Raw genomic sequence first — 26,544 nt, forward strand, 5'->3', positions numbered from 1 at the left:
TACATCCTTTTCAATTTCATTCTTCCAGTGATTTTTACTGCACTTTACAGAAATGTCCATCCACAAATTATTAGGGAAAAAAAATTCCTCATAACAGATAGTTCAAGAATTACAACTATAATGCACAGGTTGGCAAATTATAGCCTGCAGTCTGTTTCTCTACATAAAGTTTGATTGTAATACAATTACATCTACTTGTTTACCAACTGTCTATGGCTACTTTCACTCTACAACAGCAAAGTTGAGTAATTTTGGTAGAGACCATATGATCCTCAAAGGCTACAATATTTACATCTGGTTCTTTGCAAAAATGTTCATCAACTCTTGTTCTGAAAGGCTGAACAAAACATTGAGAAGGCCTCTCTATTTTCCTCTCTCAATCATTCAATAAGCAAAGACATCATTAGAGCTCAGGACTCTTAAGATGATTAAACATTCCTAAATGCAGAGGGCTAGAAAAATTGAAATTAGACAGTATTTAAGTATCATCACTGAGAAGGAATGAAGGTCATGTAAACCCCTCTACATGGTCTCTGTCTCTTGGTATCCTAAAATTCTAATTTGTGTGCCTAATTTTGATCTAAAAGAATCACACTCTGATCCATATAGGAGAAGAAGCACTAAATCAGGAAGACCCAAAAGAATCTTCAAGCCGGGCACATAATGAGGGTTCCAACTACAGGAGAACGTATGCATGTGTGTGTATGTGTGCACATATGTGGAACAAGAGAAAAAGGACCTTCTCCTGCTGTAATTTTTATCTTACTGTAATTTCAACACTATCAAAAAACAATATCCTATACAGATTTCAAGAAGAAACAATGAAAAGAGCAGAAATGGTCATGTTCGTTTGATATGTTTTAGATTTCACTTGGGATTTAATCTTAAAATGACATGTTAAATCTCTAATGGTTACCTAATTCAATGTCCATGGCTCAATTATTTTAAAATAATAAAATTGTTTTTATAAAAACTTATCCCCAGAGTAGGTCATTATATACATATATTTTTTATGGGCTGGAAATGTGAAGTCTATAAAATGGAAGGATATCCTGTTATTCTGAGAACAATGTCTCACTATTACACACCTCAAATAACTTCCTATCATGATTTTTTGAATTCCATTATAACATACATCATATATACAGTGAATACAAAGTCTCTTGAAAGTTACTGAAAATTATACATCAGGATTAGTTTTGAAACTGAACTTTAGCACAATAGTGCCAAGAATATTTTGAGCATAGTATCAAAGAGTCAACACATCAATAAATGTTGAGTTCTTCCTTTCAAGACGATCAAGAGCCACAAGGAATAATAATATACCATTCTTGGCTTTAAACAGTTCATAACCTAGTTGAGGGTCCTCTAAATAGTTTAAAAGCAAGAAATGCTTCTAAATGTCTAATGGTATGGAAGAACTTGTCTTTAAAACTCTTATCAGCACTTATATCCTAAAGTATTGCAAACTGTAAGAAGAGAATGCTACAATTATATAAGCCAAAATACTTAGGAAAATTGACTAAGATGACTTTGAAGTATCTTTTTTTTTTTTAAAGTTCAAATCCCTCGAAAAGCAAATCTAATTTTGAGCATTAACAATCAGAAGGCTTAGTAACAAAATCAACCATAGCGGATTCAGTCCAAAATTTAAATAAAGCATATAAATAAAGAAGAAAAAGTGTTAAAACATCAACTCTGAATGAAAGAAAAAGGGGAGAAAATGAGCCTTTCAAAAACAAAGCATATCTGAGGTATTTAGATGGAAATGTCCTTATGTCAGCAATTTACTTTGAAGTGTACCAAAAATGAAATGAATTCATGAATGGCAGGATGATCAATCAGTGGATAGATATGTGATAAAGCAATTATATTAAAATGTTAATGGTGGAATGTAAGTGGTATATGTGTTAACTGTCATATTCTTTCAACTTTGCTCTATGTTTGAAAATATTCATAATAAAAAGGGAATGAAATAAAGCATATTAACATTTTGACATCCTTTCAGCATGACATCAGTTGAAGAATTTAGTGAGTACAATATACTTGGCTCCAAAAAAAGAATTTGGAATGCTCCCAATTTTATTCACTTGAACAGATTAAATTATCTGAATTGCCAACACAGAAATACAAAGAACTAGTTAACAGCACACAAAGAATAATGGAGGATTAAATAGAAGAATGGGTAAGGGTCTCATCAACTGTTCACTAATCATTTTTAAGGAGTAGGAGAAAATATTTTAAAAAGTAGAGAAGGTACTTAGAGAACTGAACTGGCATCCAGGCTTTTACAATCCTCAGAATTCCAGAATTGTTCCAAACCTAAAAGTCAACGATCTCTAAAACATCTTTGGTAGCAAAGAAGCAGCTGCTCCCTCTCTGAAGCCTGGGACGTAGATTAAAAATCTGTGCTAAAACACTCATTTCCCCTGCTCTTGTTTTCAGAATAGTTCTAATTTCACTGTACAATCAGATTTTTAGTCCACACATACACACACACACACACACACACACACACACACACACACAGTCTTATTGGTCTTAGAGTATCCATTTATTCTGCTATGAAGGGTTTATCCATGAGAAAGCATACTCTAATAAAAAACAAATACAAATAGCAGCCCTACATTATTACCATTGTTATTATTCTATTTTACAGACTGGCAAACTGAAGCACAGAGTGGCTAAATAAACTGCCCAAAGTTATATAGGTAGTATGTGGCAGAGTTGAGATTCAAACCATATTCTTTAAGTATTTTTTTTTAAGTTTATTTATTTTGAGAGAGACAGAAAGAGCACAAGTAGGAGAGAGGCAGAGAGAGGTGGGGACAGAGGATCTGAAGCAGGCTCTATGTTGACAACAGATCACGTCCTGAGCTGAAGTCAGACACTTAACCAACCGAGCCACCCAGGCACCCCTTAAACCATATTCTTAGCCATAAGGCTAAAACTCCATTTAGAAAATTCCTATCCTCCAAAGACCCATTTTTAGCAACTACTCAAGATTCCTAACTCACGAAAATCTAAAAATTTTGAAAATGGGCCTTAGTGTTTAAAAACTGAGCCAAGGGCAAGAGGGGCCTCAGTGTTTAAGAATTGGCACATTTCGTGGTGCCTAGGTGGCTCAGTCGGTTGGGTGTCCAATTTCAGCCCAGGTCATGATCTCATGGTTCATGGGTTCGAGCCCTGCATTGGGCTCTGTGCTGACAACTCAGAGCCTGGAGCCTGCTTTGAATTCTGTGTCTCCCTCTCTGCCCCTTCCCTACTCTCTCTCTCTCTCTCTCTCTCTCTCGGTCTCTCAAAAATAAATAAACATTGAAAAAATATTAAAAAAAAAAAAAAAAGAATTGGCACATTTCATTCCAACAGTAATTGTTACTGAATTTCTTATCCACAGAAGTCTTCCCTAATCATTCATTACTAGTAACGATTATTTCCCTACTTATAATCTTGCTGTATGTAATTGTGGTTTGGAATCTACTTCATTCTGTTTTATACTATACTATCTCATTTACATATTTTTTATTCCACTTGACTGTAAGTCCTTTGAGGATAAGAATGAAGTTTTAGTTATCTCTGCATTTACCCTGAAAAACTGATTTAAGAAACCACTTGGCTCATATTATTCAACAATTCGAGTTTCAATTTTAAGTCACTAAAAAAATCACTAGAGGGGCGCCTGGGTGGCGCAGTCGGTTAAGCATCCGACTTCAGCCAGGTCACGATCTCGCGGTCCGTGAGTTCGAGCCCTGCGTCAGGCTCTGGGCTGATGGCTCGGAGCCTGGAGCCTGTTTCCGATTCTGTGTCTCCCTCTCTCTCTGCCCCTCCCCCGTTCATGCTCTGTCTCTCTCTGTCCCAAAAATAAATAAAAAACGTTGAAAAAAAAATGAAAAAAAAAAATCACTAGAATAACCATTCATTAAAATAAGTCATAACATTAGTAACAGTTCATTAAAAACAAATATTCCTTAAATCATTGATACTTGGTTTACATTTATTAGTGTATAGAGACTAAGAGTATAATTCTGCTAAATGATACATATATATGTTTTTAAGACTAGAGAAAGGTAAATGTCATGAAATGGATAGAAGGGTTTATACTACTACAAAAAGTATATAAACTTTTTGTAAACTATTTAAGTGTAAACTTTATTAAATAATTCATTTCTGAGAATATAAAGGAGTAATGTATACCACATGACTACATGAGCTGTTTGTGGCTTTCAATTATTGGTGAAAAGACATGCTTTAAGTTCCTTCTAGCAATACCACTATCTTAGCTTAAGAATAACATTTTGATTCCTACCCTGAATTGTAATTTCTAACACAGTAGACATGAAAAAAGCATTCTTTGTTCCATGCATCAAATGTTATTTAAGCACTTATGATGTGCTAGATATTGTACTAAGTGCTAGAAATAAATCAAAAGGGAAATATAATCCTGTATTCAAGAACTTTATAGGTAAAGAAGTAAGGTGTGCATGCTATCATGGAATGTTTCCTGGATAGTATTATGGTTCCCTCTTTTCAAATAAAAGCATTAGATCACCTCCTCCTTTCTCAGAAAAGCCACAAAACTAGTCAACTTAAGAGATTTAGAAAGGGCAAGAGATTAAGTTAGAGTAATGTTGGCTTATAAAATTAAATTTCTGTTCATTATTTTCCCCCCATATCACCTTAAAAGATTAGATGGACTTTTATCCACTTTGGAAGTTCTGTTTAGGACCAGATGATTTAAAATATAGGCTATGTTGCTAATGCAAAATTCACTCTGGCAGGTTGCAGGGAGTATATCAAAGGGATAGGCAGTCCCACTACAGAACAACTGATTCTCAGAATCAACAAGTAAGAGAGCTGTGTGATTGCTCACTGTAAACAGCACAACATACATATTAAAGGGAAAGATCAAAAGTGTTTTCAGATATAAATCGCCAATTTAAATTCACCTGAACAGATAATCTAAAATGCAGAAGCTTCTCTCATGTGGATAACATTATGAGGCACTGTTTTTTTTTTTATTTTAACAATTTTTTTAATGTTTATTTATTTTTGAGAGAGAGACAAAGAGAGTGCCAGTGGGGTAGGGGCAGAGAGGGAGGGAGAATTCCAAGCAAGCTCCATGCTAGCATTCCAAGCAATTTCAAGCAATTCCAAGCAAGCTCAGCACAGAGCCAGATGGCAGGGCTCGAATTCACAAAACTATGAGATCATGACCTGAGCTGAAATCAAGAGTCTGATGTTTCCAGTTTGAGCTATTATGTATAATGCTGCTACAGATATTCACATAGTAGTCTTTAATTGGACCTATGTTTTCATATTCTTGGGTGTATACCTAGGACTGGAATTGCCAGGTCATTTGGTAAGTTTATCATTTTTAACTATTTTTTTGTAATTTTTTGAATGTTTTATTTTTGAGAGAGAGAGAGAGAGAGAGAGAGAGAGAGAGAGTGTGTAAGCAGGGGAGGGGCAGAGAAAGAGAGAGAGACAGAATTATTTTTAACTTTTTAAAGAAATGGTCAAACTTTTCTATATGGGCTGTATAATTTGCACTCCCACCAGCAGTGTATGAAGGTTCTAATTCTTCCATGTCCTTGCCAATAGTTGTCACTGTCTTTATTTTTTTAAGTTTATTTATTTATTTTGAGGGGGGAGAGAGAGAGAGAGAGAGAGAATGAATGAGAATGAGGGGGGGGAGAGGCAGAAAGAGGAAGAGACAGAATCCCAAGTAGGCTCCACACCGTGAGTGCAGAGCCCATCATGGGGCTTAATCTCACAAACTGTGCGATCATGACCTGAGATGCAATCAAGAGTCTGATGCATAATCGACTGAGCCACCCAGGCGCCCCAGTATTCTTTTTTTTTTTTACAATGAAGCAGTACTGTAATAAGGAACATTAGATACACATTTAGGATAATGATTCTCCTAGGCAAAACCAGGTGGGCTAGCTTTATTTCTTTCTATTTCTCCATGAGACTAAGACTTAATCAAAGACAGTAACCATGTCCTTTTCACTTTTAAGAATAACATAATTTAACACAGCAATTAAATTCCATAACAAAGTATCCAATGTTGTATTTTTCCTTTCAATGAAGTGAAAAAATACTTCATTTTGCAGAGACTGCTTCTCTTCTTTCAGATTATATGATAACCTAGAATGTATGTCCTTCTTTATATAGTTCTAAAGCTTAAACTATGTGTATTATCAAATAACTTATCTACCCATATACACCACTTTATTCATATTTTTTAAAACTCAATTTTTATTACATATTTGCAAATAGTTTTTATCTTTCACCAGCCCAATTAAATTGTCGTCTCCTTCCACTAAAGACAGAAAACAGGTTTGATTTTACCTATGACCAGTCATCATAAAAGAGATAGATGATACCCTACCAATTACACTAGTCTTTATCAGCAATCACTCCATCTTCTGGGCTCTCTTAAATAAAAATTGTCCACTGACCATTTGTTATGAGTGATCTATTTAAAGCTACTAAAAATACAAAAATGAATATTCTAATCATTCTGATTCTCTAGACATAATGCTAAAGTTCCTGGAACTTCCATGAGAAATTTCTGGTACTTCCTGGTTTTAGCTATTCAACAATCCCAGAGGAATAGAATGACACAATTTGGTTTTGGATTCTGGCTTCTGGCTGAAAATGAGAAATGCAAACAAACACTAAAGTCATATAAAACTCAGAGCTTTTGGAAAAGGCTGGCACATTTCAAGGGCCACCATTTTTTATTTTTCTAGATAATAGAAAATAAATTGTAAGTTAAAGAAGAAAATCTATAAATACCAGCTAATGCCACCAAGAGAAACTGCCCTCTATAAGGGCAAAGAGAGAAAGTGATAGAGGAAAGAAAACACAGGTTTTTTTATAGTCACATACCAACATTCATACTTTGTAAGGGTTACCCTTTCTGAGCATTGGTATCTTTGTTTTAATTGTTGAAATAATAGCCAATACCTTGTTGGTGTAAGAATTTAAATGAAACAATGATGTGCAGCATATGTGTAGTGTTCCAAAAACTCACTGCTATCATTATAATTTAGGAGAAAAAAACTCATCTTTTCAGTGACATTTATACATGTAGCCACATCAACAGGCCTAACTATATATTTGAAAAGAAAATTATACTTGGTTACTAGTTTCTCAAGGCTACTACAATAAAGTACCACAAACTGAGTGGCTTAAAGCAACAAAAATGTATCCTTTCATAGTTCTGGTGGCTAGAACTCCAAAATTAAGGTGTCAGCAGGGTTGGTGCCTTTGAGGAGGAACTGAAGTAGAATCTCTGAGGCTCTGAGGAGACTTCAGTCCATGCCTCTCTACCAGCTTCCAGGGGGTGCCAGCAATCCCTGGCATTTCTTGGTTTGTAGATTCTTCATTTCAATCTCTGCATCCATCTTCACATGGTATTCTCCTCTCTCTTTGTACAAGTTTCTCTCTTCTTATAAGAACAGTCCTGGGGCGCCTGGGTGGCTCAGTCGGTAAGTGTCTGACTTCAACTCAGGTCATGATCTCATGGTTTGTGAGTTCAAGCCCTGCGTCGGGCTCTGTGCTGACAGCTCGGAGCCTGGAGCCTGCTTCAGATTCTGTGTCTCCCTCTCTCTCTCTGTTCCTCTCCCACTCACACTCTGTCTCTCTCTCAAAAATAAATAAACATTAAAAAAATTTAAAAAGAAACAACAGTCCTTACATATCAGATAAAGGGTTAGTATACAAAATCTATAAAGAACTTGTCAAACTCAACACCAAAAACACAAATAATCCAGTAAAGAAATGGGCAAAAGACATGAATAGACACTTCTCCAAGGAAGACATCCAGATGGCCAACCAACACATGAAAAAATGCTCAACATCGCTCATCATCTGGGAAATACAAATCAAAACCACAATGAGATACCACCTCACATCTGTCAGAATGGCTAATATTAACAACTCAGGGAACGACAGATGTTGGCGAGGATGAGGAGAAAGAGGAACCCTTTTGCACTGCTAGGAATGCAGTCACTCTGGAAAACAGTATGGAGGTTCCTCAAAACACTAAAAATAGAACTATCCTACGACCCAGCAATTGCACTACTAGGCATTTATCCACGGGATACAGGTGTCCAGTTTCAAAACCACACATGCACCCCCATGTTTATAGCAGCACTATCAACAGTAGCCAAAGTATGGAAAGAGCCCAAATGTCCATCAATGGATGAATGGATAAATAAAATGTGGTATATATATATATACAATGGAGTATTACTCGGCAATCAAAAAGAATGAAATCTTGTCATTGGCAACTATGTGGATGGAACTGGAGGGTATTACGTTAAGTGAAATTAGTCAGTCAGAGAAAGACAAATATCATATGACTTCACTCATATGAGGACTTTAAGAGACAAAACAGATGAACATAAGGGAAGGGAAACAAAAATAATATAAAAACAGGGAAGGGGACAAAACAGAAGAGACTCATAAATATGGAGAACAAAGTTACTGGAGGGGTTGTAGGAGGGGGGAAGGGCTAAATGGGTAAGGGGCATTAAGGAATCTACTCCTGAAATCATTGTTTCACTATATGTTAATTTGGATGTAAATTTTAAAAAATATAAAATAAAATTAAGAAAATAAATAAATAAAATAAGGTGACATGCTGGTAAGTATACTAAATAAATACATAAATAATAAAAAAGAACAACAGTCCTTGAATTAGGGCCTACTCTAATCCAGTATAACCACATACTAACTTGATTGCATTTGCAAAGAACCTATTTCAAAATAAGGTCACATTCATAGGTTCTGGTGGGTGTGAATTTGGGAGTAAATACTTTTAAATTCAGTACAGTTAAAAAACCTTATTTTAAGAGAATCAAGTGAATAAAAAGTCTCCACCTTAAACTAAAGCTTTTTAAAGGTTTAAAGTTTTTTTTGTTTTTTTTTTTTGAGAGAGAGAGAGAAAGAGAAAGAGAGAGAGAAGCAAAGGGCAGAGAGAGAGAGAAAGAATCTTAAGCAGGTTCTACACTCAACACATAGCCTGACACAGGGCTTGATCCACTACCCTGGGATCATGACCTGAGATGAAATCAAAAGTCAGATGCTCAACCAAGCCACCCAAGCACCCCTCAGTGTACACTTTGTAAACTTATTATGGATAAGACTGGTGCTTACCAAATCCAACAAGATATCTAATAGGAGAAAGAAAAGTAGAATCTACATAAGAATATGATTATTATCGGGGCGCCTGGGTGGCTCATTCAGTTAAACGTCCGACTTCAGCTCAGGTCATGATCTCGTGGTTCGTGAGTTCAAGCGCCACATCAGGCTCTGTGCTGTCGGCTTGGAGCCTGGAGCCTGCTTTGGATTCTGTGTTTCCCTCTCTCTCTGCCCCTCCCCCACTCACACTCTGTCTCCCTCTGTCCCTCAAAAATTAATAAATGTTTCAAAAACTTAAAAAAAAAAAGAATATTACTATTATCTGGCCTGATATGTTTCTACTCTTATAATAAAATTGTAAAATAATTAACAATGATTAACCAAGTCACACCAGGAAAAAGGTGTTAGATGACCAGACCACAGCGTTAGAGCAGTGAAACTGAGGTAAATGCATTCCATGTGAGTATATAAATTAAGTCCACATGCATATATAAAGAAAATACTTGTACTATCTGTATTTAATTTTACCAAAAAAGAAGTAAGTTAAATTGTACTAACATTTAAGTATAGGTACTCTTTTGGAGTATCCCACCCCTACTCCTCACTTGGACAGTACAGTACACAAGGTATTGTGGGGAAGAAAGGATGTTGTACAACACAGAGAAGCTATAGTAACATCCTGATTTATGCACTAACTTTTAAAGTATTTGAATATATTGCAGTTTACATGTACCTGGTTGAGTCATTTGTGATTGGTCCTCACAAAATAGATAACTAGTTTTAAAAGATAACACGTAAAACATACTAAAGTAAATTCTAATGATTCAAATACATGCAAACGGCAGAGCTGACACTTTCTAACAATACAAAGAGTTCTTTATCAACAACAACATAAAGTAGATACAATGACCATCTGATAAAATCTGTTAAGAAATTAGACAATTAGAATTTTATGCCTTGAGGGGCGCCTGGGTGGCTCAGGCAGTTGAGCTGGAGTGTCTGACTCTTGATTTCAGCTCAGATTATGATCTCACTGTTCATGAGATCGAGCCCCATGTTGGGCTGCCTGCTGACAGCATAGGGCCTACTTGAGATTCTTTCTCTCCCTTTGTCTCTGCCCCTCCTCTACTTTCTCTCATGCTCTTTCTCATTCTCAAAATAAACAAATCTTTTTAAAAATTAAAAAAAAAGAATTTTATGCCTTGAGATATAAGCTAATGATAGCAGGATGTGATCAATACTGATTGGCAATATATTTTAAATAATACTTTAACTTCTTATGCATATTTTATAATGCATATAATAGTACAGAACACATGTATATAATTTAAAAATAAACACACATATATCACTTAAATTTTTATAGATGTAATAAAACAATCAAAATATGTTTGAAAACTACTATTTAGACAATCTCCAGAATAAAGAAGTTGAATATCCTTTTGGAACACTTAACTCCAACAGGACAATTATTATATGATTATATGATTCAACTTCTATGAAATATTCAGAAGAGGAGAATTCATAGAGACAAAAAGTAGATCAGAAAACATCAGGAATGGCAAATGAGTTATTGCTTAATGGGTACAGAATTCCAATCTAGGGTGATGAAAATGTTCTGGAAATATTGGTGATGGTTTCACAACACTGCAAATGTACTTAAATGACACTTTTATACTTTTGTTTTTACTTGTACACTTTATTTTTTTAATTTTTAAAAAATGTTTGTTTATTTTGAGAGAGAGAGAGAAAGAGAACAAGCAGGGGAAAGGCAGAGAGAGAATCCCAAGCAGGCCCAAATCAATCAACACAGAGCCCGACACAGGGCTCTATCTCATGAACCATGAAATCATGACCTGGGCAGAAAATCAAGAGGTGGACGAATGAGCCACCCAGGTGGCTTTGGCTTGGACGCTTTAAAATGATAAATTTTATGTTATATATCTTTTACCCAAAACAAAAAATTTTTTAAAAATCTTATCACAAGCCACCCCACGAAAGACAACTGAACTCACTCCCTCAAATTCAATGTTCATTTAACAATCTTTTGATCTGTGAATTTGTTTCCTGAGTGCCTTAAAGATAATTAATCTGACTAGGTAAATTTCCTATCGTAAGTAGATTGTTAGTTTTTTTTTTTATTTTTTTAGAACATTTATTTATTATTGAGAGATAGAGAGACAAAGAGCGTGAGCAGGGGAGGGGTAGAGAGAGGGGGAGACATAGAATCTGAAGTAGGCTCCAGGCTCTGAGCTGTCAGCACAGAGCCTGATGCGGGGCTCGAACTCACAAACTGCGAGATCATGACCTGAGCCGAAGTCGGTCACTTAACCAACTGAGCCACCCAGGCACCCCAGTAGATTGTTAGTTTTATTGGAAGATTTCTTCTAGATAAACTAATAAAATCCATTTTCTAAATTTAAGAGCCAAGGTATAAATACCCTGTGAAACTCTGCCTCAAGTAAATAGATGGTCTCCATCTTTAAAATCTCTTAGATTGAAAACAAACTGCTGTTTGATTTATACCAGTTATTTCTATCTAACTACTAGGGAATATAGGCATTAGTGCAGAACACTGTTTACCTTCAATATATGTAACCTTTTAAAAAATTGTTTTGTTTCCCTAGATCCTAAAAGTCATCCATGTTCAGAGCAAAAACACTACTGCTTTGGTACATTTGTCTCTTCAACTTTGCAAAAATGAATCAATTTTAACACTTGACATGGGGCAAATTTCAATTAAAGATTACTTTCATTTTCAAAACCTGAAACTGTATTTCTTCATTCATTCATTCATTCTCTAAATAAACATTCACCAAGTATTTAAACACATACTAGAGACTATGCAAAATGGGTGAAGAGAAGGGTATAACAGGATGAGAAGTGACAGAAGCAAAAAAGATACTAAGGTACACTTAAGGGCTACCAAATCCAGACTGAGCAGGAAAAGATGAGGTAGTAAAATCCTAAAACAGGCTAACACTTGATCTGCACCTTGAAGGACATACTGAATGAAGCTACCCGGAGACAGGCAGAGGGAGCTTGGTAGTATTTTTTTTTTTTTTTTTTTTTTTTAATGAAGGACTGAGTAAAATACTGTCTTTAAGTGACTGGCACAGTACCTAGAATACAATATATGGGTTCCAGGCATAGACACTGAGGCCACAAGGAGCATCAAGGCCAAGTGATTCCTTTCAGAAGGAAAAGCAAAAACATTCCACCAGCATTTCCTCACTGTGGGAATTGTGGAGGTTCCAAGTTACCTCCCTGCTTCCTGGCTTCACAGCCAATAGAGGGAAGTGTGGTGTCAAACAGGTGTCTCTAGATTGGATGGGGGCCCCCAAATGTGGGGCGACGATCAGGTGGAAGCGGGTGGCACAGGAGGTGAATGAACTCACCTGAGGCCAAACAAAGGAGACAAAAGTTTATTGAATACATTGCTAGGGAGCAGTGAGCAGGACAGCAGAGGAGAGGCTCTCTGCAATGAAGCAGTGGAAGGGGGCTGTTTTTAAAGGGGGAAGATGAGGAGGTATGGCGACATATGGAATTCTTCCTTTTTTGATAACTGTGCCTGGTTGTAAGTAGCCCGTTGGTCAGTTAGGGCCTAGGGATATTTTAAGGTAGGTTGCCTTGATGGGACTGTCTGTACTCCATTGCTCAAGCATGTGTGCCTGAAAGCAGCCTCCACAGTAAGGACTCTATACTACAGAGAATATGAAAACTATATAATAGAGAATATGTGGAGAGAGGGAGGGAGGGACGGAAGAAGGGAGGAAGGAAAAAACACCTAAATAACTGAATATTTACCTCCTCTACATGGCCATCATGACTATTCCATTTTACCTGATTTCACTTTTTACATCAGTTACTAGATATCTAAGACACCCAGTTTATCTGTCATCAACAAAACTTACATTAAAAGGGTTCTATCTCCTAATCTAAATCAAGGTCAGCCTTTGACACTTTATATCAAACTTCCCAAATAATGTATTACACATCCACAGCTATACCAGGAATGGGAACCCTTCATTCCTTGAGGAAGCTAAGAGGGGCCTGAGGCACTGGAGCACTCGGGACTGCCAATGCTGCATCCTTTAAAAGTTTTGCAACATTTGGGGTATTCACTTCTGAATGCTCCCTCTCTGTAAAGACAGCTTTCATACTATTCTTAATCTGATTTTATACTTCAATAAACTTTTGCCTGTGCTCATAAATAAATAAGTAAATGTCTTACAACTTTTTTCTAATATCATAAAATTAGTCAGACTATGCCATAACAATTTCGCATTTATATCCTTGATAATCAGGCATTACCTAGTGTACTATATATAACAATGTTCAGTCAAAAATGGGAAGTCTCAGATGTAACATACTCAGTATAACACTAGTATGACTGGATGTCACCATGATATGCCTGTCAATTACCTAAAAATCAAACTGATTAGATTTCTGATTTTAATACTACTAGTACAACACACGTTAAAGTTACATACATAAATTACATACATAAGGTTGTCCGCTCTTGGCACTTTTTTTTTTAAGTTTTTTTTTTTTAATGTTTATTTTTGAGAAAGAGACAGAGAGAGAGAAAGAGAGAGAGAGAGAGTGCAAGCAGGGAAGGGACAGAGAGGGAGGGAGACACAGAATCCAAAGCAGGCTCCAGGCTCTGAGTTGTCCGCACAGAGCCCAACATGGGGCATGAACTCACGAACCATGAGATCATGACCTGAGCCAAAGTCAGATGCTTAACTGACTGAGCCACCCAGCTGCCTCCAACTCTTGGCACTTTTATCCAAAATAGTACTGAAAGTACTACCAAGAGCAATCAGACAAACAAAAGAAATAAAAAGCATCCAAATCAAAAGGGAAGAAGTAAAATTATCTGTTTAGAGAGGACATGATCCTAATTGTAGAAGACCTTAAAGACCCCCAAGAAAATCTGTCAGAATAAACAAATTCAATAACATTGCAGGATAAAATAAAAATCAACCTACAAGTTTGTCTCTACACCAACAATGATCTATCTCCAAAGGAAATCCCAAAAACAATCCCATTTAGGATAGCATCGAAAAAAAAAAAAAAAAAAAAATATATATATATATATATATATATATATATATATATATTTAGGAATAAATTTAACCAAGAAGGTGAAAGATATGTAGAGTAAAAACTGTAAAACACTTATGAAAGAAACTGAAGCTGCAAACTAATGGACAGATATTCCACATACACAGATTAGAAGAATTAACACTGTTGAAATGTCCATACTCCTCAAAGTGATGTACAGATTCAATGCAATCCCTATCAAAATTCCAATGGTTTTTTCCACAAAAATAGAAAAAAAAAATCTAAAATTTATAATGAAGGGCAGCTGGGTGGTTCAGTCGGTCAAGTGTTCGACTCTTGCTTTAGGCTCAGATCATGGTCTTGTGGTCATGAGATCAAGCCCTGCACTGGGCTCTTCGCTGACAGTGCAGAGCCTGCTTGGGATTCTCTCTCTCCCTCCCTCCCTCTTCCCATTCATGCTTTTTATCTCTCAAAATACACAAACATTTAAAAATTTAAAAATTAAAATAAATAAAATTTATAAGGAAACACACAAGGTCACAAACAGCCAATGCCATCCTGAGACAAAGTTGGAAGAATCATGTTCCCCAACTCCAAACTATTTTACAAAGCTCCAGTAATCAAAACAGTGCATTAAAAATTTAAAACAACAACAACAAGTGCAGTACTGGCATAAGAAAAAAGATACACAGAGCATGGAAGAGAATAGAGAACCCAGAAATAAACTCACACATACACAATCAAGTAATTTTTGACACTGATGCAAAGAAGAACACACAATGGGGAAATGACAGTCTTTTCAATGAATGGTGTTAGGAAAACTGAGTATCTATATGCAGAAGAATGAAAATGGATCCTTATCTTACACCATACACAAAAATCAACTCAAAATAAAGACATAAGTATAAGACCTGAAACTATAAAACTCCTAGAAGGAAAAACATAGGGGAAAAGCTCCCTGACATTGGACTTGACAATGATTTTTTTTGATATGACACCAAAAGCTCAGGCAACAAATGTAAAAATAAACAAGTGGGACTACATCAAACTAAGAAGCTTCTTCACAGTAAAGAAAACAATCAACAAAATGAAAAGGCAACCTATAGATTGGGAGAAAATATTTTAAAACCATGTATCTGATAAAGGATTAATATCCAAAATATACAAGGAACTTACACAACTCAATAGCAAAATAACAACCTGATTTTTTTAAAAAATGAGTAAAGGACTTTTCTAGACATTTTTCCATAAATAGCCAACAGGTGCATGAAAAGGTGTTTGATGTCACTAATCATCAGGGAAATGCAAATCAAAATCACAATGAGATATTACCTCATGCCTCTTAAGATGGATATTATCAAAAAGATAAAAGAAAACAAGTGTTGGTAAAGATCCAAAGAAAAACAAACACTCATAAAGTATTGGTGGGGGTGTAAAGTGGTATAGTCATTATATAAGATGATATACAGTTTCCTCAAAAACTTAAAACTTGGGGCACCTGAATGGCTCAGTTAGAAGAGCATGAGACTCTTGATTTCAGGGTGGTGAGTTCCAGTCCCACACTGGTGGAGAGATTACTAAAGAAATAAATAACTTAAAAAAAAAAAAAAGACCTAAAACTAAATGACCATATAATCAGGCAATCCAAGGAAATGAAATCAGTACCTTGAAGAGGTATCTACAGAAGCACGTTCACTGCAGCATTACTCACAATCACCAAGACAGGGAAACAACTAAGGATCCACTGACAGATGAATGGATAAAGAAATTGTGTTATATGTATACATCCGACCACTGAACAACATGGGTTTGAACCTCTGTGTGGAATTTGTACTATAAATGGAGTAAACCTATTTTACTTATAATTCTCTTTTTTTATAACTTTTTTAATGTCTTTATTTGTTTTTGAGGGAGAGAGAGAGACAGAGTGCGAGCCAGGGAGGGGCAGAGAGAAAGGGAGACACAGAATCCAAAGCAGGCTCCAGGCTCTGAGCTGTCAGCACAGAGCCCGACACAGGACTCAAACTCATGAACCACAAGACCATGATGTGAGCCAAAGTTGGACACCCAACGGACTGAGCCACCAAGGTGCCCCACTTATGATTTTAATAACATTTTACACATAATAGGTGTTAAACGACTATGTTATCAACAAGGCTACCAGTCAACAGTATTTATTAGTGGTTAAGTTTGGGGAGTCAAAAGTTACATGAAGATTTTTGACCGTGCAGGGGTAGGAGCTTACAATGTTCCAGGGTTAACTGTCTGTAATATATAGCAGGCATCCTTAAAAAAAGAAGGAGATCCTGCTATTTGGCAACAACATGGACAAACCTAGAGGGCGTTACGCTAAGGAAAATAAACCAGATGCACAAAGAAAATTATTATATGATCTGACTTTTATGTCATCAAATACATGCACAGAGAGGAGAACTGTGGTTACAGGGGTAAGGAGGTACAAGAAATGAACAGGTGTTGGTCAAAGGATACAAAGTTGCAGTTGATCAGAATGAGTAAGTATAAAGATCTAACACAGAGCACCAAGACTCTAGTTAATAACACTGTACTGTATACTGGAAGGTTGCTAAAAAGAATGTAAGTATCAGGTGCTCTGCCCACAAAAAAAAGAAAAAGAAAAAAGAGAAAGTAACTATTTGAGGAGACAGCTATGTTAGTTTCACGATAGGAATCATTTCATGATGTATATGTATATCAAAGCATCATGTTTCACACCTTAATATAGTTTCATTTTTTAAAATAAGTAGATAAACCTCATAATAGAAAAGGATAGATTACATTATAATATTTCTTTTCTCTTTTAAATTAATACTTAGGGTCCTCTTCTAAGATTAAAAACTTGTAGGGGAGGCTACAGAAAACATTCTGTCAGTGAACAGCAAGCTATCAACACTGCACTTCATTGGTATGTAAACTATAAATATAAATGTCAGATATTACCATCCCTAAAAATGAGGCAGGCTCACCCTTCCCCACTCCAGTTTTATCTTCTACTAGGTTTGGCTTGCTGAAAGTCAACCAGTATTTCTCCTCTTCATTCCAATGTAAGAAAAGCAAAACTAGCTTTTAGTCTATGAAAATTCAAGTTTTATGAATCCCAGTACCAAATGAAGTCCTGAGAAACTAATTACAAATTTTATTAAAATTTTCCTCCGTGGGTTTTTTTTTTTTTTTTTTTTTTACTGCCAACACTCAAATTTCTGGAAATCTGAGCACTGATTCTCTTTCCAAGACAGTGAAAACCTACAGTTAAAGAAATGATGTCAGGTTTACCATACCCTCAAGTAATCCTTGATTAACGTAAGAAATCTTTTGGGATGCCTGGGTGGCTCAGTCAGTTAAGCATCCAACTTCAGCTCAGGTCATGATCTCACAGTTCATGAGTTCGAGCCCCGTGTCAGGCTCTCTGCTGACAGCTAAGAGCCCGGAGCCTGCTTCAGATTCAGCGTTTCCTCCTCTCTCTGTCCCTCCCATGCTTATGCTCTGTCTCTCTCTGTCTCTCAATAATAAATAAACATTTAAAAAAAATTTTTTTAAGACTATCTAACACTATCTAAGAAAGGGGGCACCTGGGTGGCTCAGTCAGTTTAACATCCAACTTCGGCTCAGGTCACGATCTCACAGTTTGTGGGTTCAGGCTCCGTACTGGGCTCTCTGCTGTCAGCATGGAGCCCGCTGTGGATCTTCTGTCCCCTTCTCTCTCTGTCCCTCCCCCACGCACCTGTGCATGCTCTCTCAAAAATAAATAAACATTTTAAAAAAGACTAAGAAAGACTTTGAGTTAAGATCATATAATAAATTCATGTTTTCATGTATTATCTACCCATCCCACTCAAAACCTACAAATCAAATAAAAAATACATTAATTTAAAAAAGAAAACAAACAAGACAAAAATAGACATTAAATGAAGTAACTATCTCCCTAGATCAAAAACACAAATTTGTAATCAGAGTTAAAGTCAGAAACACACTAGACTCTTGGTTAAAAAGAAGGCAACAGGCAGAGGATTCTGGGAAGATGGTGGAGTAGGAAGCCCCAGGAATCTGTCTCCCCACCTAGAGGATAACTATTGCAGCAGAATCTGTCTGCTGTAACTATTTTGGAACTCTGGAGAGGCTGAAGGCTTGTAACTTCCAGGGGAAGATTTGGAAGAGTAAATTCTGGCTAATTTCAGTCAATTTCAGCTCTTAGCAGATTAGCAGCTATTCATCCTCCAGACACATGGCAAACAGCTGTGTACATGTTCCTGGAGAAGCTCGCACAGAGCTTGTGGAAACCAAGGCAGGCAAAAAGGACCCTTGCCTCCAAATATTGGAAATCTGTTAGATTGCTAACTGCTGCTTCTGATCACAGAGGTAGAGACAAAGAGGAAGGCAGCCATTTTGTTGTACCTCTCCCAAGTGTTGCAAGCCCCTCTAAATGATTTACAGGAAATTTAAGGAAGTAGCACCCTTTTCCTCACCTTCATTTTTTTTTTTTTTTGGCTTTTTTCCCTTTCAGAAGCTAGACTTTAACGACTAGAACATTCAAATGAATGACTAGATCATGACTAGAATATGCATATGCAGGAAAATTAGAAAGTGACCATGTATGGACAGGGAAAGCCTCAGGAAAAAAACTTGGTAAGACCTTAAGTTTACCCCTCAGGCCAATTCCCAGCAGAGAGAGCCTACGACAATCAAAAAACCAAAAACTAAACCTTGAGTAAGGGGGAGAGGTCCAGAGTTTCATTATTAGACTAAAATGTCTCATGTTCAACAAAAAAATCACAGGGCATACAAAGAAAGTAAGGCTTGTTCATAGAAAAAAATTAAATCAACAGAAGCTATTCCCAAAAAAAGAACTTATAGTGTATAAACTAGACTAAGTCTTTAAAACAAGGGACTTATAAATGCTCAAAGAACTAAAGTATGGAGAAATTAAAACAATGTGTGAACAAAATGGAAATATCAATAAAGAAATAAAAAACCTAAAAAGAAACCAAAAACAAATTCTGGAGCTGAAAAGTATACAACTGAAATGAAAATTTCACTAGAGGGATTCAATGGCAAATTTGGGCAGGCAGAAGAAACATCAGTGAACTCAAAAATAGGACAATAGAAATTATCAAGTCTGAGGAAGAGAAAGATTGGGGAAAAAAGTAAATAAAGCCTATGGAACCTGTGTGACACCATCAAGCAGACTAATATATGCATCATGTGAGTCCCAGAAGGAGAAGAGAGAATGGGACAGAGATTTGAAGAAATAATGCCTGAAAACCTCCCAAATTTGATGAATGACATATAAATATCCAAGAAGTTCAATGAATTCCAAGTAGGATATGTCTCAAAGAGACCCACACTGAGACATATTATAATTAAACTGTCAAAAAATAAAGAGAGAAATTCCTGTAGGGGCACTTGGGTGGCTCAGTTGGTTGAGTATCTGACTCTTGATTTCGGCTCAAGTCATGATCCTAGGGTCATGGGATCAAGCTCTGCATCAGGCTCTGGGCTGAGTGTGGAGCCTGCTTGAGAATCTCTCTCTCTACCTCTGCCCTTCTCCCTGACTCTTGCTCTCTAAAATAAAAAATAATAATAATAGTTTAAAAATGAATAAATGAATGAATGAATGAATGAATGAAAAAGAAAGAATGCTAAGAGACTTCTCATCAAAAACTTTGAAGGCCAGAAGACAGTGGTTCTATATATTCAAAGTGCTAAAAGAAAAAACCTGTCAACTAAGAATTCTGTATCTGGCAAAACTGTCCCTCAAAATGAGGGAGAAATTAAAGACATTCTCAAGTAAACAAAAGCTCAGACAGTTTGTGAGCACTAGACCTGCCTTGCAGGAAATGCACAAGGGAGTCCTGCAGGGTGGAAGGAAGGGACACCAGATAGTAGCTTGAAGCTGTATGAAGAAATAAAGATCTCACTAAAGGTATATATATGGACAATTACAAAATACAGTATTATTGTAACAATGATTTGTAACTATACTTTGTTTTGTATATGATTTACATGACTGATACATTTAAAGAAAAAAATTATCAGCATAAAAGCAAGTATTAGTGTAACTTTGATTTGTAACTCAAATCCTGTTTTCTACATAATTTAAGAAACTAAATACATTTTGAAAATTACTTGTTTATATTTTGGGGCATACAATGTATTAAAATGTCATTATGGGATATTAGCAAGTGAAAAGGGTGGGAATAGTGCCTTAAAAGAGCAGCTTTTCTATTACTGAAGTTAAGCTGGTGTAAATTCAAGTAGGAGTGTCATAACTTTAGGATGCTAAATGTAATTCCCTTGCTAATTACAAACACAATAGCTATAGAATATACATAAAAGGAAATGAGAAAGTAATTTAAACATTTCACTACAAAAAAATGAAATAAACACAAAAGATAGTAATTCAGAAAATAAGGAATGAAAAAGCTATAAGGCACACAGTAAACAAAGAGCACAATGACATAATTAAGTCCTTATCAGTAATTACTTTAATAAATGGATTAAACACTCCAATAAAAAAAGATTGGCATGGGTAAAAATACATGATCCAACTATATGCTGTCTACACAAGACTCACTTGAAATCCAAAGACATAAACAGGTTGAAGTAAAGTAAAAAGAAGATATTGCATGCATATAGCAACCAAAAGAGAGCTACACTAATATCAGACAAAATACATTATAAGTCAAGAAAGGTCATGAGGCATGCCTGGGTGGCTCGGTTGGCTAAGCGTCCAATTCAATTTCTGCTCTGGTCATGATCTCACAGTTCATGGTTTCCAGCCCTGCACTGAGCTCTGTGCTGACAGTGCGGAGTCTGCTTGGGACTCTCTCTCTGTCTCTCTCTGCCCCCCGCCCCTCCTCTATCTCAAAAATAAATAAACTCAAAAAAAATAAATAAATAAAGGTCACAAGACAAAGAGAACATCATACATTAATAAAAGTTTCAATACAATGAGAATACTTATTAATTATAAATGTTCATGTACCTAGTGAAAGATCATCAAAATATATGAAGCAATAACTGATAGAACTAAAAGGAGAATTAGATACTTCAAATTAATAAAGACTTCAAAATGTCACTCACAAAAATAAACAGAACAACCAGATAGAATGTTAGGAAATAGAGAAAACTTAAACAACAACAAAATTAACTAGACCTAACAAATATAAACAGAACACTGTACCCAATAACAACAGAACACACATTATTCCCAAGCACACATGGGACACTTTCCAAGAAAAACCATACATTAGAGGCCACCACAAATTGAAGTCTCAATAGGTTTTAAAAGATAGATATACAAAGTATCTTCCTTGTCAACAATGGGAAAAGGTTAGAAATCAATAAAAAAAAGAAAACTGAAAAATTCACAAAATTGTGTACATGAAACATGCACTTTTTGAGAGAGAGAGTAAGAGCAAGCAGGGGACAGGGCAAAGAGAGAGGGAGACAGAATCTTAAACAGGCTCCATGCCCAGGATGGAGCTCCATACAGGGCTCAATCTTACAACTGTGAGATCATCATCTGGGCCGAAATCAAGAGTCAGATGCTTAACCGACTGAGCCACCCTGGCACCCGAAATAACACATTTTTAAACACTAGCTCAAAGAAGAAATCATAAGGCAAACTAGAAACTATCTAGAGAATAATGAAAATGAAAAACACAACATACTAAAAATTACGGGACACAGCAAAAGCGGTGCCAAAGGGAAAATGTTTTTTAATTTGTTTTTAATGTTTATTTATTTTTAAGAGAGAGAGAGACAGACAGACTGACAGAGCACAAGCAGGGGAGGGGCAGAGAGAGAGGGAGACACAGAATTGAGAGCAGGCTCCAGCTCTGTGCTGTTAGCACAGAGCCTGATGCAGGGCTCGAACCCATGAGCCCTCAAGCTGTGAGATCATGACCTGAACCAAAGTTGGCTGCTTAACCAACTGAGCCACCCAGCCACCCCTATAGCTATAAATGCACATATTAAAATACAAGAAAGATCTCAGATCAACAACCTAACTTTAGAACATAAGGAACAGAGACTCCGCATGCACTTTGGTCGTGGAGCAGCCTTGGGGGGGGTCTCCTCTGCAAAAGGGCTCCGTGGCCTAGCGTCCCTGTCCCTGCCACCCGTTATTGCACAACGAGGCCTGCAAGGGGTCACCTTGCAACAGGCCCACAAGCGACAGCATGGCAGTCATCTCCTCCAGCGGCTCACTCGTGGCCACCCACGACTATTACTGGCGTCTCCCCAAGGCCAACCGAGGTCACTGGTGGGCAAGCTTCTTTTTCAGGAAGTCCACTCTCCCATTCATGGATACAGTGTTGGAGTCCCCAGAACGTTGGGAATCTCCCCAGGACTTCGGCAGCTCGATCACCTGAGACCTGGCTCTGGAAGCCATGAGGAAGCAGCCTGGTGGCCAGCCTGGCAAAGCCAACACCGGGCCCCAGTCCTGAGGGGCCCCTGTCAGGCTTCAGGAGGCTCTAGGCTCATCAGAGCCCCTCCCTTCCCTCTTTTCCCTCCCCTCCCCTCCTAGACTAGCTGGGCTGTGGCAGAAGTACTTGGGTTCTTTTACATCAAAATAACAAAACACCAAAAAGGAAGTTGAGAGAATGCCACTTTTTACTACCCAAGCCACAGGCAAGCCTTCCCAACACCCTGTAACCATGTGCCTTGCACCAAGTGGAAAATAAACCAAGCAGCCAGTAGCCCTGGTGGGTGGGGGGGAATATAAGGAACAGGAAAAAAAGAACAAACTAAACCCAAAGCTAGCAGAGGGAAGAAAATAATAAAGATTAGAGCAGACAGGGCACCTGGGTGGCTCAGTCGGTTAACATCCAACTTCAACTCAGGTCATGATCTCACAGCTCAAAGGCTTATAAGTTTGAGCCCCACAGTCAGGCTCTGTGCTGACAGCTCAAAACCTGGAGCCTGCTTTGGATTCTGTGTCTCCCTCTCTCTGCTCCTCCCCCTGCTCAGGCTCCTATCTCTGTCTGTCTGTCTGTCTGTCTCTCTCTCTCTCTCAAAAATAAACATTAAGAAATTTAAAAATAAATAAATAAAATTAAGAATCAACATAAACACAGAAAATAATCCTCAATCTTCTCTCCAGATAGTTATCCTCACTGTTCTACGGGAAGAGACTGGTAGAACAAAAAGCTCCAAGTATATAGTCCACCATTTCAAACAATTTTGCCAATCTTCTGTAACAGCAATGGCCAGAAAGCTAACTGCACAAGGCTAAATTAAGTTACATTTTAAATTTCTATGCTGATGAAATTTACCAAAAAGAATCCCACCACATACACATAACACTAACTTCTTGGGTAGTATGCCCAACTCTTCATAAACTTCTTTCTCAAAAGAATAAAAATAGCAAAAACTTTAGGCGCAACAGTGTGTCACCACAGGCTATTTGACAGGGTGTCCATATTTGTTCTGTTTGTCCTCAGGCAAGGAACCGCCCTTAAAGTCCACAATCTTTTCCTGCTCCTTCTCTCTAGCCACAGTAACCTTTTGTATCCTTCTTTCACTAGCAGCATTCTGCCAAAGACTACAGGAAATAAATTAATACACAGAACTTGCCTTTAGCATTTTCAGTTTGAATACCGCAAATGATTTTACCAACACTTCAAGTGGTAAGTTAAATGCAGTCAAAAGCCAGACTTGATTTTACCCTAATATTTAAGGTTGTTTAGTGACTGACTCTTACATGGCTTCTGTGTTTTCAGAGATTCATTTCTTCTGTTTGGATAAATAGATATGCAACACATCTGTTATTTCTGGAGAATTACAAAGTGAATTTCACAAATCAGGCTTAAAAATAAAGCATTAATACTCTTGTAGGAAACTGAAAGTACCAAGAAACTTGAAAAAGTTTATTGCTCAAATCCCTTTAGGTGTAAGTAAGGTTATGCAATATGATTGTCTTTTCTTCTTCTAACATCCCCCTAAAAATGTATTACAGGTTTACTGTGCATATGTTTAAGGTACGTTTTTCAAATTGCTGTCATATGATCAATCCATCTGAATTATTTTCCTTTATAATATTTCTCTATTGGGGTGGCTTATCTGTAATGCTCTCTATATTTCGCAAATAATATTCAACCCTTTTGGCCAATCAATCCTTTGCACAGAGGATGACAATATTATGCAACTAGTAATATAATTCTATAGAGATCATTCTTTTACAATTGGTTATAATGCCATATCAGTGCCTTTGAAGGAAAAGAAATTAATATATTTAATTGGAAGACAACACACTGATAGAACGTAAGCTCTCTAAGCTTTAGGACTTTTTTGGGTAATGTCACAGTACCTAGAAGAGTGTTTGATAAATATTTCTCAACACGTGGAAACTGGTATATCTTTTAAAAACCTTCTAATTTAAAAATAGTACTTTATAAAAAAATTAAATGTGGTGAATCCTTCTAGTACATAGATTCTCTTAATATCTAACTAAAGAAATAACAACATTCACAAGATTGAGCTCCTGACAGAGGCAAACCACCAGACTACAATATTAAAAAGGAACCAAAACACGACCACCATACTTTTAAAGGCTGTTTTAACACTGAAACTGATAGAGGAGATTGAAAGTGCTCAAATAAGGGTACCTGTGTGGCTCAGTCGATTAAGCTCTTGATTTCAGCTCAGGTCATGATCTCACGCTAAGATGGAGATAGTGGCATGGGGCTCTGTGCTGGTCGAGGAGCCTACTTAAGATTCTCTCTCTCCTTCTACCCCTCCCCTGCTTGCATTCTCTCATATGCACATGTGTGCTCTCTCTTAAAAATAAAAAAAATTAAAGGGGCACCTGGGTGGCTCAGTCAGTTAAGAGCCAATCTCAGCTCAGGTCATGCTCTCACAGTTCCTGACTTCAAGCTCCTGTACCGGGCTCTGTGCTGACAGCTGGAAGCCTGCAGCCTGCTTTGGATCCTGTGTCTCCCTCTCTCTCTGTCCCTCCCCTGCTTGCACTCTGTCTCTCTCTCTCTCTCTCAAAAATAAAATAAACACTAAAAATTTTTTAAAATAAATTAAATTAAAAAATTAAAATAAATACATAAATACATAAATAAAATAAAAGTGCTTATATAAATTGCAATTCCATTTCTTTTTGTGGTAGTCTTGACCATTTCTTTTTGTGGTAGGTCATGTACCAACAACAAATAATAGAAAAACTATGGAATTTTCTGAAAAGGAAGGCTGTAACAGTGTCATTACCAAAGTTATCATTAGACAATTGGTAACAAAGATGTTTTACATACTTTCAATTTAACAAGTACCAGACTCTCTAAAGGAAATTCCCACAATAAGGGCAAATTATAATTTTCAGTTGATTTTTAAATTGTTTTTTAATTTTATTTTAGATGTTTATTTATTTTTGAGAGAGAGAGAGCATGCGCACATGTGATCAAGGGAGAGGGATAGAGGAAAAGGGAGAGAGAGAGGATCTTAAGCAGGCTCCTCGACCAGCAGAGCCAGACGCGGAGCAGAGCTCAATACCACGACCCTGGGATCATGACCCAAGCCAAATCAAGAGTCGGATTAACTCAACTGACTGAGGCACCCCTCAGTTGATTTTTAAATGCATCTACATGTAATGGTTAAGAACATATATTGGCTTTTACATTAGTGCTTAATCTGAAATGTAAAAGTTAAAATTAAATTCTCAAATGTTTGATTTTTCTCCAATTATGCCTTGCCAAAACTTTAACATAACAAAACTTCATTTCTTAGAGCACCAGAAATATGTAATATAGCAAAAAAAAAAAAAAAAAAAAAAACATAGCTTGAGACAATTTTGAAAATAAAAAACAAAAACCTATCATCGTTATTATAGATTCAATCAGGCTTGAAAAATGGTAGTATTAGTGATGTTGCATTCTAATCTATCCAAGTCACTAAGAGAAACTATAAAATCTTATTAGGCCCAACATCACCTACATAGTATTTCTGCTCATATTTAATGTAAAGCTAATCATGAAGGAAAGAAACAAAAAATCCCAAATATAAAAAATTCCAAATACAAAAAAGCATTTTATAATACAAATGACCAGACTTATCAAAGAGTTAATGTTATGAAAAACAAAAAAAGTGGAGGAAATATTCTAAATAAAATCAAGAAACTATCTACCAAATGCAATGTGCAAACCTTAACTGGATCTTGGGAAAACTGCTTTTGACATTTCGAGAATAAATGAGGAAATCTGAATATAAACTACATATTTGATATTACAGAATTATTATTCATTATCTTTCATGTGATGATGACATTATATTTTGAAAAATGGTCTTGTTCTCAGAAGA

At 36.6% G+C, this 26,544-nt stretch overlaps 1 protein-coding gene and 1 pseudogene across 7 annotated transcripts in view; one reads left to right on the forward strand and one right to left on the reverse strand.

The window, feature by feature from the left end:
* The window catches only part of FCHSD2 (FCH and double SH3 domains 2), a 294,180-nt gene that overhangs the window by 201,740 nt on the left and 65,896 nt on the right, over positions 1-26,544 (reverse strand). The gene's annotated exons all lie outside the window — the stretch shown is intronic.
* On the forward strand, positions 22,421-22,943 carry LOC113593756 (pancreatic progenitor cell differentiation and proliferation factor-like; annotated as a pseudogene).

Source organism: Acinonyx jubatus, chromosome D1, assembly GCF_027475565.1.
Source record: "Acinonyx jubatus isolate Ajub_Pintada_27869175 chromosome D1, VMU_Ajub_asm_v1.0, whole genome shotgun sequence".
Lineage (NCBI taxonomy): Eukaryota > Metazoa > Chordata > Mammalia > Carnivora > Felidae > Acinonyx > Acinonyx jubatus.